Consider the following 17160-nt stretch of genomic DNA (forward strand, 5'->3'; position numbering starts at 1 on the left):
AGCAACCTAATTTAAAAATGGGCAAAAAACTTGAATAGACATTTCTCCAAAGAAGATACATAGATGCACAATAAGCACATGAAAAGATGCTCTACATCAGTTATCATTAGGGACATGCAGATCAAAACTATAATGAGATACCACTTCACACCCATTAGGGTGGCTATTATTAAAAAACAACAGAAAATAATAGATTTGGTGAGGATTTGGAGAAATTGGAATCCTCATGTTTTGCTTGTGTGAATGTAAAAGGGTGTAGCCACTGTGGAAAACAGTGTGGCAGTACTTCAAAATATTGAGCATAAAATTACCATATAATATAACTATTTCATTTCTGGGTATATACCAAAAATAATTAAAGGCAGAGATTCGAACAAATATCTGTACACCAATGTTAATATAAGCATTATTTATAATAGCCAAAATGTGAAAACAAACATTTTAATTGATAGATGAGTGGATAAACAAAAAGTAGTATGCACAGAATAAAATATTATTCAAACTTAAATCAAGGAATGAAATTGTGGTATATACTACAACACAGATGAATCCTGAAAGTGAAATAAGTCATACCCCAAAAGACAAAAATTGTACAATTCCTCTTATATGAGATATCTAGAGTAGTCAAATTTATGAAGACTTTTAGTAGAATGGCATTTGCCAGTGGCTGGGTAGAGGAAGGTTTGAGGAGTTAATGTTTAATCAGTACAGAGTTTCAGTGTGGAAAGATGATAAAATTTGAGAAAGATAGCATTGATGGTTGCATAACAATGTGAAAGTACTTAATGCTATTGAAATGTACACTTAAAATGGTTAAAATGGTAAATGGTAAATTCTGTTATATATTTCTTACCATAATAAAAAATAGCAAAAATGTGTTCATTATTATTATGCTAATATCAGTAAAACAGTATAAAGCCCATAATAGGTGTTTTAAAAATTTTAGTTGCCATTACTGTTGTTGCTACTACTACTACTCTGTACTGTTAGAACAGTTTTTGAATATTTATTTGTTTAGCACACAAGTCAACTTCTCTGGAACCTCTCCTCTCATCCAGAGTTTGACTTTCTGAAATGGTGTGCCTCTCCAGACCCTCAACCATGACTGGTTGGACTGGAAGTAAACAGATGATCCAATTTGTGCCAATTACCTTCTCTCTACCAGGAACAAAGAAGAGTATCAGCGAGATATTCAGAATTACCAGATGACTGGAATCAAAACATGGGAACTATGAGACATACATATTTTTTTCTTGCAGATGGAGAAGCAGAGAGAACTGCCCTACAGTGAGAAAAAAATTTTCCTTGAAATTTTATTTTATCTCTGCTGTTATGTACATAAGATGCCTTTATATCTACATCTATATAGATATAAAGATATATCTGTATCTATATCTGTATCTTTAGATTTAGGCCCTTCCCCTTGTCTGGTACCTAAAAACTAAACCACCAAGTTAATACGAAAAAAGAAAACCTTTTAGAATGACAGTGTGACTGCATATAAATATAATACTCTATGAGCACATCCCTGCTGAGGATATTTGACTAATTCCTCATGAAATTTCTTTATCACTATTTTTACCAACACCATACATATAGGGCTACAGAGAATTCAAAACATAAGTCAATCTGAAGTGCTACTTGGTTAAACTTTTACCAGCATGAAGAGGTAAGACAGAATATTTTCTCCTTAAGGACAGGGTTCATGTCTTCCTTGTTCAACAAACAGTACTTGGCATGAGAGGCAGTTGAGTAAATATTTATTCAGTAATAAATGAAGGACCCAAATTGTACCTTTCCTGAGTGCACTGGAGCTTTTGATGCCTAGTTTTACTCTCCTATATTCTGACTTCCTTGTTAAATTCTAAGGTTATTAGAGAGCAGGAACTGTATGTGTGCATTCTGAGCACATGGTATATAATTGGTGCTTAATAAATATTTGTTGAATAAATAGATGTATGATTTCTAAACAACAAAGCTCACAATGTAGATGTCACAGTACAATATAACGTCTATGGATTCAAATTTTTCAGGTCATCAATATGTGAATTAAAAATGTTGGTACTTTAGAAAACAACAAGCTTGGGATTAAAGGCTTCAGTACTTTATTGGTGCAGAGATATTCTCTTCAGAAAATTGAATCAACAACATCTTGTGGTCAATACAGTTTGGAATGACATGGCAGAGAGGTGACTCAAACACCAAGTCCAATATTATTGAGTTAGATGCTTCTTTTAATTCTCCCTACCTTAGATGAAGTTTGGACTAGAAACTACTAAAATAAGTTAAATTTGCCAGTGACTTAGAATTGGTTCTACCAGAAAAGAGGACAGAACTTGATATTTATGCAAGATCCACTCTGTGAACGGTAGTAAGTTTATTAGTTCCTGAATTAGGCTAGCATACAGCTAGAGAAGAAGTCAAGTGAGGAAAAAGAAAAAAAATTCCTAAAACTGTGATTCTAGGAAATTATGAAAAAGAAAGAAGATAGTATGTAATACAGCTTTTTATATATATTGTTTTACCTTCGGATCAAACTTTCTTAAATTTTACTAGATATGAATTGCTGATGTACTATATGGGTATTTAAAAGGTGTATGATTGATAGAAGACAAGCATGGTTTGTTGAAGCCTGAATAAATCCAAAGCAAAAGGCATTTGGCTGATTAGAAAGCTTAAGGGTCATCAACAATAACAAAGTAAATGTTCAAAAATTAACTACAGAATTCAAAAATGGAAACATATCCTAGAAACATGTATAAACGTTTCAGTTGCCACTTTAGTATAGGTTCTTAGGCTCTTGTTCTTCCAGAACTTCTGCGTTGATACTGGATAGCTGAATATGTACAAGTTGATTTTTCTTGTAAACACATAAGCCAAATAAAACAGAGACTTTTATTCTCATCTTAAGGATCTTCTCGGGAAGACATCAGCTCCAAAATAAACAAAAGTTCAACTTCAGCAAAATATTTACAAACAATAAAGATCCTGAGTCTGGGCTTTTTTGGGGGAAGGGGGAAGAAAAGTAATTAACATTGTATAATATAAGATGATATTGATAGTATTTCGATGCATCTATTTTCTCATACTCATTCCTTCTCCTTCTGCCTTTCGACCTTCCTTCCCTCCCTTTCCCTCTTTCTTTCTTCTTCTACCTCATCTCAATTACAGAAATGAAATTTGACACATCTCAACAACCTTCATTCTCTGTTATTCTTTGCACTCATCCTCTTGAACTTAACAGTGGCTCTTGGTAATTACCAGAGCGAGTAAAGTTTCATTTCTTTAGAAGACAAGGCAGGAGAATAGTTCTGAAAACTTATAATGCATTCTTTTCTTTTATTCATATCTTGATGAAGTACTGTTGAATGTTTTATCAGTCAAAGTTTCAAGACTTATAATTCACAGAATTTATATACCATCATGGGTGCTGCCTATGGAGAACATGAGGTCTAATATAGCCACTGCAAACAAAAATAATTCTTGTAATACTGCCAAAACTGTCTTTTTGGCTATGAAAATACAAGTGGAAAATAAAGTTAAACTTTGAACGCTTCCCTGGTGACTCTTTAGCATGGGAAAGAGCTCTATGAATCTATGCGGAAGATGTCGTGAAAGAGACATTTAAAAATAATTACACATACAAAACCAAATGGCTCTGACTCTCCTCCTACTCCGTTAGTTGTTATTAAGAAAGATATATGGATCTCTGAAGTCCTACCACAGGAAAGGACAAACTAAGGAAATATGAAGATAATAACATGATAATAAAACTGTATTTTTCCATTAATATTTAGAGATAAGTGTTTTTAATTTAATATCACGGATTCCAACTTTGCATATGCAAAACTTGAAATTTAAGCCACTATTTTATATAATTTGCCTAAAATGGAATTTTTTTTTCATCTGAAGTGTGTAATTAACTATAATGAGAGAATTCACTCTCCAAAGAACACAATTGTTTTCTCCAAAGGTAGATTGCAGAGGGCAAAATCAGTGATTCTTTTAAGGTTTGTTTTATCTGATTTCCGCGTATGGAAATTAATCATTCTATTCCACTCAATTTACTGATGACCTAATTTTCAGGCGCTTTAAAGATGAAATCACATGTACTTATTAATGAGTTAAACACTGACAAGAAAAGTAGTTTAAAATTACTTCACTATCTGCTTTTTCAGAGTATAGATGCATTAATTCTTTGGGAAGGAAGATATTTTGTTAATGCAAAAACTATTCAATTCACATAATTCAAAATTCCAATATAAATATTTGACTAGAATATAATTTAATGAATATCATACAGCCAATTTGCCAAATATGACACCCACAAAATCAGAAGTGTCTGAGAGATAAAATAGCATTGACAGAAAGCATGAGTAAGCAGCAATCAAAATAATGTAGAAAAGTGTTTTAATGTGTATAATAAAATATAATATGAATTTCTTAGGATAGTTTTGGAAAAAAAGCTTTCATATTTGCCACACATCCTATAGATTTTACCTCAATATCTTTGACTAAGCTATCTTCCTGCATGTGACTGGACTTTCTGATGCGAATCACCTCTGTCTGATGCAAATCATGTTTACCTTTCTTGAAGCAACTCATGGTCAAACTTGTTCTTTACTATTTCCTTTTATTGCCCACTCAGTAGCACTTAAAAGAATGAAAAGTCAATTAAATGGCAATTATTTTTGAAGAATAATTTTTATGACATAGAGCCCTTTAAAGGATTTTTTGCACATATTTAACGTTTTTTTAAATGTATCACTTTAAATGCTAGGTAATCTTTACGAAGAAATAGGTGTTAATAGAATGAGTTATAATCATTATACAAAATTTAAAGATATATTTTTTTTTCTAATAAAGCTGTCTGGTCAAAATGGGTTTGTCCATTAAAAGCCACATAGTTTTCAAATAAAATTGCCAAGTAGTGTTTAAAAATTATAAGTGAACAGAGAGAGGCGAAATATTGCTAGATGGCATTGATAATAAACCTTTGCATTTAGAGAAAGTTCGAGATCAGAGTAAGACTCAGGAGTTAGAACAATTTGACCAAGTTCTTTCTGCTAGTATATGTCTCCCTAGAAATAAATACACATTTTAAAAGTAAAGTAAGCCAACATGCTAGGAAACTAATAAATTAAAATGAGGCATTTATTGATACTTCTTAGAGACTATTGCTTAGTGAGTTACTTGTACCTAGTGAGAAAATATATTTACCAAAAGCTTAAAAATCTATATGCTATCGATGTTGTTCCAAGTCTGGTTTTCCCCGTATGTCTTAGGGTTCTACCAACATTGACTAATGAACTTGGAATGAACTGGGCCATAAACAGCATGCATTAATTTAAATCCTAGATAAAACTAAATGGAAAAATACTCATTTATAAGGACAGCAATTAACATCATTGAGTTACTTTAAAATAAAACCTGTTTCCTCTCTCCACTCAAGACTCCCTACCCAAGTTTTAAAGAAATATTTCATATACCCAAATTATCAATTTATTTTTATTATAGTTATAGAATTATGTGCTGTTTTGAGAGTAGATAATTTTTTAATGTAATATTTATGTTCAGTTTATTTCTGAGACTCAGAGGGACCAAGTCCTTGATGGGAAAATCGATGCAAGATTATTTTCATAAAAAGCTGATGAAAGGAAAAAAACAACAGACAAAATTTTAAAAACAACTATAGCTTCAAATTCACATACAACGCCTTAAGAGTGGGGAAAACATCTTTATATAATCAAACAACCAGGTAAATTTGAATGAATTATTTGAATTATTTGAAAATGTAAAAGAAAAATTTGAAAATAATTTTGACTGAATATTGCAGCATCTGTTTTGGTGTCAGGTAATTCAGATTATTATTTTTCTATGAATAGTTTAAAGTGGGCTCCTCTAAAATAGTTAGAAAAGTCACCCATTGTTGCAGAGGATTATACCAAAAGTCTTGAGCTACATTCCAAGAAAAATTTTTACTCTGTTCAAAGGCTATATCCATAATCATGTTTCCCTTGAGTGGGCTTAAAATGGGTGAACCTGTTTCTATTACTTTATCAGTAGCTCACATATAACGTGTAAATTATAATTGGCATTTATTTCTCATTTAGCTTCCAAAAGCACTTTTCAATGATCAGCTCTCTAATCCAACTGTGAGGTAAATAGATGGCAAATATGATTAACCATATCCCTAGTGGTAGATAGGCAGTGGAGAGAGGTAAATTACTTGCTTAAGGTCATTTAGGGGGTCAGTGACAGAGCCAAAAATGTTTTGGAACTCTTACTCTATATTTGATAGGGGCATGCAGATGAGCTTTCACGAAACCAGCTTAGCTGTTGCAGTTATTCTGGGTAATTAGAACGATTAAGTTATATAAGAATTAAAGATAATAAATGAAATATAACATAAGTGTGTTCTTTTTTTTCATTTTCTCCTTACTGAAACTATTTCAAAGAATTCAAAATTACCTTGAACTAGCTATTACATTAAAAGATGTTTTCTCATATGTTCATCTCCTGAACTGTGTCAATGAAGGTAAAATTGCCAATTATATAATGCACACACATGCAAACATGCCTGGCAAAAGTAACATAATGGTGTTTAATAAAATCTTCACTAATATGGACAAATAATGATTAGTGAAAATTTGAATTATGGATTTCTATAAAATTTATTTTATTTCTTCTCGGTACAGTGTAAATCTATTTTAATATTATAAACTCCAGGATAGAGACTTAGTTTTAACAAAAATATAAGAAGTTTATGTTTCTTATAACCAGTTCAAATTTTGATGAACCTCTGTCCAAATTATATTAAATTCTCAAGTATAAAAGTTCCCACTAATGAGTGTTGGGTGTATTGAATGCCAAGAGAGTGTTCCTCAGGGTTAAAAGTCACAATCTCTATACTTAATCACTTTTGAATCTGTTTTTTATTTTTATTTTTGATATTTTAGTGATTTTTCCCTAGAGCTATTAAAGGTGGACTAGAAAGGAATCAGCAGATATGTGGTGTTATCTCTAATGTGTAATATTTAGGCTTTTCAAATGGAAAAATCGCTTTCCCTCTGTATGTTCAGCATTCAGGTACTCATTCAACTGGGAAATGCCTCAGATCAATGGAATGGATGATAGAATATTAGGGAATATGTAAGCCTCTCTAATTAGCAAAGCATTCTTCCATGCTTGTCACAGAAAATCAAAGCTTGGCAGAAACACTTGCTCATTTCACATAAGAGGAATGAGGCTTAAAAAAGCAAATGCAAATGATGACCTTTAAAAAGTAATTCAAGTTCTTCCGTAAAGTGTTTTAAAACCTGAAAAATAGGCATTAGTTCAGAGAAATAAATGTGACAGAAGCAAGACTGCCTGTATTAGCTTATATTACTATTATTCACAGAACTCTCCCACTGATTTGGCGAAAAGAATTAGTTCCCTTTCCTTATTCGTTTGCTAGTCAGAAGAGTAAGGCAAGCTTTCTAACAGTATCGAGTTAAAAATTAGTCCACATTTTCTTCTACTTTATCTTGTAGAATTTTTGACGTTTTGATGACATTATATCAGAAATGATGATTGCACAGAAAGGGAGGAAGAAGAATATAACATTGATTAGGAGATAAACATTTTTGATTCAATACAATGAGGTTACAATCAGAAAGCTAGAGTAAAAAAGGGTCAGCATGGGGTGGAGGTAGGGTTCATCCAGGAACATGCTGTCATTTAGGAGGAACACTAAAAAAATTTAAAAACTGAGGGCCATAAAAAAGGCTTTAATAATTGGAGAAGCATACTATGGACAAATTGGTAATCTAAAAATTGCAAATATATTTTCCCAATAATTATATATTCCAAGAAAAATAATAAAATACTAAAGAATATTGAGAAAGACATAATATTACTTCCATTTGAACATGAACATAGTGGTATAAAGTAAGAATTTTCTACTTCTCTCAGAAATCACTAAGAAATAACAAAAAGAACAAGGAAACATATGAGAACACAAATGAAAAAGCTCTAAGAATGCTGCTAAAAGCAATGGAGTTCAAGAATAAGTATAGGAAGAGTCAGGTAGAGAAAATTCCCATGGCTGCTGATGTCAGAAATAAATAGTTAACATTTATTGTCCCAAAGCAAGGAGCACATGTGAGATGTAAATCTAAATTTTTTTTTTGAGGAAGATTGGCTCTGAGCTAACATCTCTGCTCATCTTCCTCTACTTTATACATGGGACGCCTGCCACAGCACGGCTGGTAAGCGGTGCGTAGGTCCACGCTGGGATCCAAACTGGTGCACGCCGGGTCACCAAACCCGAGCGCCTGAACTTAACTGCTATACCACCGGGTTGGCCCCCAAAATATCTTTTATAGAGAACTGGGAATAGGACATGTCAGTTGATGGTGGGCTTTCCCTATGACAAAGATTCTTTGCTTGACCAAACTTTAGGCATGCTCCTGATCCTTTTCCTTGTCCCCTTTGTGCACTCCTTGTAAAATCTAGTTTCAGCAAGAACCCTGCTAAGTCAGTTTTACTGGAACCTACCACCCTTGATATCTGATCACCCTTGATAGCTGATCTGGCTCCACATTCTCCACCATTTCTCAAGTGATGTTTGATTACCCAAGCCTGTCTTTAGCAAAAATCCTGTTAGGTTAGGTTAGCCAAAACCCTCCCTTACTCCTGATGTTTCCTCTTAGTAATTTTCAATCCACTATCCTCTACCCTGCTCCTTGGCTACAAATTCCCACTTGCCATGCTGCACTGGGAATTGGGCCCAATCTCTCTTCCCCACTGTAAAATCCCATTGCAGTTTTCCCTATACCTATAGTGATAGTCCTGAATAAAACATGCCTTACCATCTTTAACAAGCATCATTTAATATTTTTTTCTTTAACACCAACCACACACTTTGGTTCTATAAAGAGGAAGCAGGCATAAACACATAGAAGAGTCAAATTTCCAAAAGCAGTCTGCTCTTGTGACAGATGAGAGAAGAGATTAGATTGTGAACCATCCTAGATACAGTGAACCATCAGAAATAGTTGGAGAGAATTAACACCTAAATTACTGCACATACACACAAGCACATACAACTCTGGATAACAAGGAAAATTACTAAAAGCCTAGAACACAGTTCATGCCTCTCAACCAGGAAAACTTCTGGTCAATACCTGACACTGAAAAAATTCAAAACTTTCAAAGATGAGTAATTTAAAAAAGTAGTACAGGATCAACTTAAATATGTTATAAGAAAAAAAAGGATGAAATCAGCACATATTTAAGCATAATTTATGAATGAAAGATTTAAATTTTCTAATTGAAAGTTTAAATTATGTCCCAGGAAACATTAACACAGTATGTAAGGATATACTTGTAGATGATACATAGATAAATAGATAGACAGATATATGTTATTTATCATATATGATATAAATTTATCATTACATAGAAAATAATAGACTATACACATATAATATAGTCTATATAATGAATTATTTAATTCATATACAATTTATTAAATACATAAACTATAATATACATGCATATATAAAATATATAATGTATCAAATAGACTGTATGCTGTTTCTGTATGGCGCATTATAGTCTCTCTATATGACATATAATATAATATATATGATATCAAATACAGGATAATATATACGTGTATATATAATCCTAAAAATATTGAACTTTCAGTAATACATAAAACTATTTTGTGCCACCAAACAAAGAAAAACCAAGTCACATGTAATGATTTTTTAAAAAATCACACCTGTTCTCACAATTCTCCACATACTGGTCAACATCTAGAAGCCCAAAACCCCAAGACTCAAAAATCCTTGAGGAAAATGTTTCACCTACAATATTTTTTTACACAAACATTCAATCAAATATAAAATCAAGAGGGGGAAAAACCATAAAAAATAGCAATCATGATTGAATTGATCTATAGAACTAAATTTTGTAATGGGGTTAAAATTACAGGGCTGAACAGAGGAAAGAATTGGGAGTGATTGCTAATAGGCCCAGGGTTCCTTTTTGGTGTAATAAAAATGTTCTCAAATTGATTGTGGTGATGGTTGCATATCTCTGTGAATATACTACACATCACCAAATTGTGCACTTTAAAAGATGGATTTTATAATATATAAATTGTGTCTCATTAAAGCAGTATAAAAATATTCCATGACTCACACAAATTTTGATATGTTGTATTTTAATTTACATTCCAAGTATTTTCTAGATGAGATGGTGATGTCAGCAAGATGTCTAGCCCTCAATCCCACCCTCAAAGACACACCAATTTAACAACAATCCGTGGGTGAAAATACATTTATGAGCACTTCAGAGTCCAGTTGAGAAACGCCAGCAAAATCTGAATTCAGTTGCATTGAAAAGGGTAAGAATAACAGTTTCACGTTTACCCATGTCACCCCTCCCCCAAGCCAACACAGTTCAATACTGGAAGAGATTCCCTCAACCCACAACTTCTACAAGGGAAAGACAGAGCAAAGTGAGAGTCTGGCTTCCCCAGCCTTTGGGGAAACTTCCAAAAAGGTCCATTCCTATCTCCCTGCACCAATAATGTTTAGGAAATTGACATGGATGGATCATCTGGGGGCAATTAAAGTTAGAGAAAACGGTCAGGGGCCCACAGAAATGACATGTGGATCTTAACAACTCCCCAACATACCTACAGATGGCACCCCAGGCACTCTCACAGCCAGTAACTTGTGCACCTTTGCAGCTGGTGTCCCACATTTCCCTGCAGACAGTGTGTGGATTTTAGCAGCAAGCACAGATCTCAGCAGCCAGTTCTACTCTGCAGGATTGAGTGAAGGTAACACTCAGAGTGCTCCTTTAGGAGAGAGGGAGAAAAGTGGAGCTTGCACTCATCACCCTGGCATCTCAGTGCACTACTCTAGGGAAAAGGGATGGGTGATTCTAAGCAGATGGCATGGCACTATGGGGTAGGGAGAAGGTGCACAATCCTAAGACTTCTCCTTCAGAAGTGAGAGAGAGAAGTGGTGCTTGAACCCAATGCCCTGCCATATCAGGCCAGAGAATGGGAAAAGAAGTGGGTGGTTCTTAGCACTCATCTTGAGCCTGTGGGATCAAAAGAAAACACACGATCCTAAGACTCTCCCCCTACCCAGGAAGGAGTGAGAGGAGAAGAGTAGGCACATCCATAGAAAAGATTTGAGAGATCACCAGAATCTCTAGCCTGGCTGTCTGGTGAAGTTCTTTCCCTTCTGAAACCAGTCTATAAAGACTGGAAGAGGTGGCTGCTTTTTCAAATGTACAGACACTAATACAAGGCTACAAGGATGACAAAAAATTAGGAAAACATGATATTACCAAAGGAATAAAATAAAGCTTTAGTAATGAACCTCAAATAATTTAAGATCTGTGAGTTGTATGATGAAGAATTCAAAATAGTCTTCTTAAAGAAGCTCAGTGAGCTATTAGAGAACACAAATGGAAAACTAACTGAAATCAGGAAAACAATGCATAAACATAATGAGAAGTTCAACAAAGAGAAACTATAAAAAATAACCAAACAAAAATGTTGGAGATGAATAATACAATGACTGAACTGAAAAAATCAATAGACAGCTTCAACCTCACACTCAATCAAGCAGAAGGCAGAACTAGTCATTTGAAATCATCCGGTCAGAGGAACAAAAAGAATAATGAAAGGAGTGAATAAAGTCTACGGGACTCTGGGACTCCATAAAGTGAACTGATATACACATTATAGAAGTTCTAGAAAGGAAAGAGAAAGACAAAAGAACAGAAAGCTCATTTATAAAAATAATGGCTGAAAACTTCCCAAATCTGGGGAGTAAAATGGAAATCCAGATTCATGAAGCCAGAAAGATGCAAAATAGTTTAAAAATAAAGATGTCTATACACACATTGTAATCAAATTCTCAAAAGTCAAAGACTAAGAGAGAATTTTGAAAGCAGTAAGAGAAAAGTGACACATCACATACAAGGAAATCCCCATACGATTATAAATGGGTTTCTCAGCAGAAATTTTGCAGGCCAGAAGAGAGTGGGATGATATAGTCAATGTGCCGAAAGAAAAATACTGTCAACCAAAAATGCTATACACAGAAAAACTATTCATTAAAAATGAAGGCTCGATAAAGACTTTTCTAGCCAACCAAACCTGAGGGAGTGCATCACCATCAGATTTGCCTTACAAGAAATGCTAATAGTAATTCTTCAAGTTGAAATAAAAAAATACTAAACAGTCATGAAAATGCATATAAAAGTATAAATCTCACTAGTAAAGGTAGATACGTAGCCAAATTCAGAATACTTTAATAATCTAATGGTGGTACATAAAGCAGTTTTAAGCCCAGATAAAAGTGAAAAGACTAAAGTGTTAAAAATAATTATAACTATAAAAATCTGTTAATGGATGCATGATATAAAAGATGTAAATTGTGACATCAATAACATAAAGTGTTGAGGCGAGAAGTAAAAGTGTAGTTTTTGTATGCAATTAAAATTAAGTTGTTATCAGTTTAAAGTACAGTGTTATAACTATAAGTTGTTTCATGTAAGCTTTCCAGTAGGCAAAAAGAAAAATCCTAAAGAAGATACCGGAAAAAAAAGAGAAAGTAATTAAAGCATATCAGTATGAAAATCAATGAAACATAAAGACAGAAAAAGAGGAACACAGAGACAGAAGAAGTACAGGACAGAAAACAATTAACAAAATGGCAATGGTAAGTCATTATCCATCAATAATTACTTTAAATGTAAATCGACTAAACTCAATATTCAAAAGACATAGAGTGGTTGAATAGAAAAAGCAACAAAATCCAACTATATGCTCTCTACAAGAGATTCACTTAGGTTTAAGGACACATATTGGCTGAAAGTAAAGTGATAGAAAAAGATATTCCATGCAAAAAACCCAAAAGAGAGCAGAAGTGGGGCCGGCCTGGTGGCACAGCAGTTAAATTCACATGTTCTGCTTCTCGGCTGCCCAGGGTTAGCAGGTTCAGATCCCAGGTGCGGACATGGCACTGCTTGGCAATAGCCATGCTACGGTAGGCATCCCACAGATAAAATAGAGGAAGATGGGCATGGATGTTAGCTCAGGGCCAATCTTCCTCAGCAAAAAGAGGAAGGTTGGCAGTAGTTATCTCAGGGCTAATCTTCCTCCAAAAAAAAAAAAAGAGAGAGAGAACAGGAGTGGCTATACTTAAAGCAGACAAAAGAGACTTTAAGTCAAAAGTTGTCACAAGAGACAAAGAAGATCATTATATAATGATAAAAGGGTGAATTCAACAGGAAAATACGGCAATTATAAATGTATATGCACCCAACATAAAAGCACATAAATATATAATGCAAACATAGCTAGAACTGAAAAGAGAAATAGAGAATAATACAATTATATGAGGAGATTTAAATAATCCACTTTCAATAATGAACATCAAGACAGAAAATCAAGAAAACAGTGGACTTGAACAAGATTATAGACAAAACAGACATAACAGACATAAACAGAACAATCCAATTAGCAGCATTAGAATACAAATTGTTCTCAAGTGCACAAGAAACATTCTTCAATATAGATCATATGCTAGGTCACAAAATAAGCTTTAACAAATTTAAGATTGAAATCATCCCAGGTATCTTTTATGAATATAATCAACTAAATCTAGTAATCAATAATATAAAAAATGGGAAAATCTCCAAATAAATGGAAATGAAACAACACATATTTGAACAACCATTGAGCCAAAGAAGAAGTCACCGAGGAAGTAAGAAAATTTCTGGAGACAAACAATGAAAGCACAATGTGCCAAAATGTATAGGATGGAGAAAAAGCAGTACTAAGAAGGTTGTTTACAGTCATAAACACATATTACAATGGAAGAAAAATCTAACTTTATACCTAAAAGAACTAGAACTAGAAGAATCTAAACCCAAATTTAGCAGAAGGAAGGAGATAATAAAAATTAGAGCAGAGTAAATGAAATACTTAATAGAAAAACAATAAAAAAGTCAATGAAACTGAGTTGATTTATTGAAAAGACAAACAAAATTGACATACTCCTAACATGACTAAGAAAAGAAGAGAGAATTCTCAAATACTTAAAGCCAGAAATGAAATAGAAGACACTTTGACAGATGCCATAGAAATAACAAAGATCATAATGAACTGTTACGAATGACTATATGCCAACAAATCGGAAAATCTAAAATAAATGGATAAGTTCCTAGAAACATACAAGCTATCAAGACTGAATCAGGAAGAAATAGAAAATCTGAACATACCAATAATAAATAGGGAGATTAAATCAGTAATCAAAAGCCTATCAACAAAGAAAAGCCCGGGACCAGATGGTTTCATGGGCGAATTCTAGGAAACATTTAAAGAATTAATGCCAATCCTTCATATTTTTCTTTAAAGTAGAAGAGGGAATACTTTGGATCTCATTTTAGGAGGTCACCATTACCCTGATATCTAAGTTGGACAAAGACTTTACAAGAAGATAAAACTATGGGCCAATATCCCTGATGAATATAGATTCAAAACTTCCCAATTAAATACTAGCAAACAGAATTCAACGGCACATTAAAAGAATCATAAACCATGACCAAATGAGATTTCTTCCTGAGATGCAAGTATGGTTCAATATACACAAATCAACCAATGTGATATATCATATTAACATAATGAAGGACAATAATCTCTATAAGTACAGAAAAACATTTGACAAAATTCAATAACCTTTCACGATAAAGAAAAAAACTCTAAAAAAATTACGTAAAGAAGGATCTTAACACAATGAAAGCCATATATGAAAAGCTCACAGCTAACATATTCAATGATGAAAAACTGAAAAATTTCCTTTGCATAATAAAGCAAGAATGCCCACTCTTGCTGCTTTTATTCAGCATGGTACTGGAAATCTTATCCAGAGCAATTAGGCAAGAAAAATAAATAAAATGCGTCCAAATCAGAAAATAAGTAGATCTAAAAAAAAAATCCTTAAATTCATATGGAATTACAAAAGATTCCAAATAGCCAAAGCAATTCTGAGATAGAAGAAAAAATCTACAGCCATCATATTTCCTGATTTAAAATTATATTACAAAGCTATAATAATCAAAATTATATGATACTGGCATAAAAACTGATATAGAGACCAATGGAACAGAATAGATAGCCCAGAATTTAACTCACACATATGTAGTCAATTGATCTTTTTATTTTATTTTTTTTTTAAGATTGGCACCTGAGGTAACAACTGTTGCCAATCTTCTTTTTTTCTTCTTCTTCTTCTCCCCAAAGCGCCTCAGTACATAGTTGTATATTCTAGTTGTGTGTGCCTCCGGTTGTGCCCTGTGGGACGCCACCTCAGCATGGCCTGATGAACAGGGCCACATCCACTCCCAGGATCTGAACCAGTGAAACCCCTGGGTCAGCAAAGCGGATTGTGCGAACTCAAACACTCAGCCACGTGGCTGGCCCCTAGTCACTTGATCTTTGACATGGATGCCAAAACTACACAATGGGGAAAGGACAATCTCTTGAATAAGTGATATGGGAAAAATCGGATATGCACATGCCAAAAAATGAAATTGGACTCTTGCACCATACACAAAAATCAACCCAAAATGGATTAAAACTTAAATGTAAGACCTGACACCATAGAACGCCTGGAATAAAACATTGGGGAAAAGATTCTTGGCATCGGCCTTGGCGAAGATTTCTTGCATATGACATCAAAAATATAGTCAACAGGGCAGGCCCGGTGGCACAGTGGTTAAGTTCGCACGTTCTGCTTCTCGGCGGCCCAGGGTTCGCCGGATCAGATCCCGAGTGTGGACATGGCACCACTTGGCATGCCATGCTGTGGTAGGCGTCCCACATAGAAAGTAGAGGAAGATGGGCACAGATGATAGCTCAGGGCCAGGCTTCCTTAGCAAAAAGAGGAGGATTGGCAGCAAGTGTTAGCTCAGGGCTAATCTTCCTCAAAAAAAAAAAAAATATATATATATATATAAATAGTCAACAAAAGCAAAATTAGACAGGGGGGATTACATCTAACTAAAAAGCTTTTGCACAGCAAAAGAAACAAACAATCAACAAAAAGAAAAGGCAACCTACAGAATGGGAAAAAGTACTTGCATGTATCTGATAAAGAGTTAATATTCAAAATATGTAAGAAACTCCTACAACTAATTGCACATATATATATAAATGATTCTGGTCACCAATTCTGGTGTGTGTGAAGGGTTTTCCCACACCATGAAGTAATTCTCAGACACCAGTTGAGTGTCCTACAATTCAGCTAAATTCTGACACTATTTACCCAGAGATGGCACTAGATTCCACAGGTTAAGGGTTCAGTCCAAGACTTTCCCCTTCTTCCTTCATATGCCAATTGCGAGTCTAGGTTGTCACCTGTGCTTCTGATGGACTGGTTTATAGATTGGAGAGTCCAACAACCTCCTCCTCAGGTTTGATTAATTTGCTAGAGCAGCTCACAGAACTCAGAGAAACATTTGACTTACTAGATAACCAGTTTTTTATAAAAGGATATAACTCAGGAATGGCCAGATGGAAGAGATGCATAGGGCAAGACATGAGGAAAGGGCATGGAGCTTCCAGGCTCTCTCTGTGCACAATTCTCCTCAAATCTCCAAGTATTCATCAACCCAGAAGCTCTCTGAACTTTTTGGGTTTTTATGGAGGCTTCATTGCATAGTCATGATTGATTAAGTCACTGGCCATTGGCAATTGTTTCAACCTCCAGCCCCTCTCCTCTCCCTGGAGATCAGGGGTAGTGAAGAAAGGTATAACCCTCTAATCACATGGTTGGGTCATTTGGCAACCAGCCCACATCCTTAAGTTACCCAGGTGCTTCTAAAAAGTCAACTCATTAACATAACAAAATACACCTTTATCTCTTTTATTAGGAAATTGCAATGCTTTTAGGAGCTTCTCCCATAAATGGGGACAAAGACCAAATATATTTTTCTTATAATAATTCACAATATTACATATATATGTTTCTCAATTAAAATGGGCAAAGAAGTTAAATATATATTTCTCAAAAGAATACATACAAATGGCTAACAGGTATATGAAAAAGTTCTCAACGTGACTAACCATTAGGGAAA

The sequence above is a fragment of the Equus asinus genome, chromosome X (assembly GCF_041296235.1).
Source record: "Equus asinus isolate D_3611 breed Donkey chromosome X, EquAss-T2T_v2, whole genome shotgun sequence".
Taxonomy (NCBI): domain Eukaryota; kingdom Metazoa; phylum Chordata; class Mammalia; order Perissodactyla; family Equidae; genus Equus; species Equus asinus.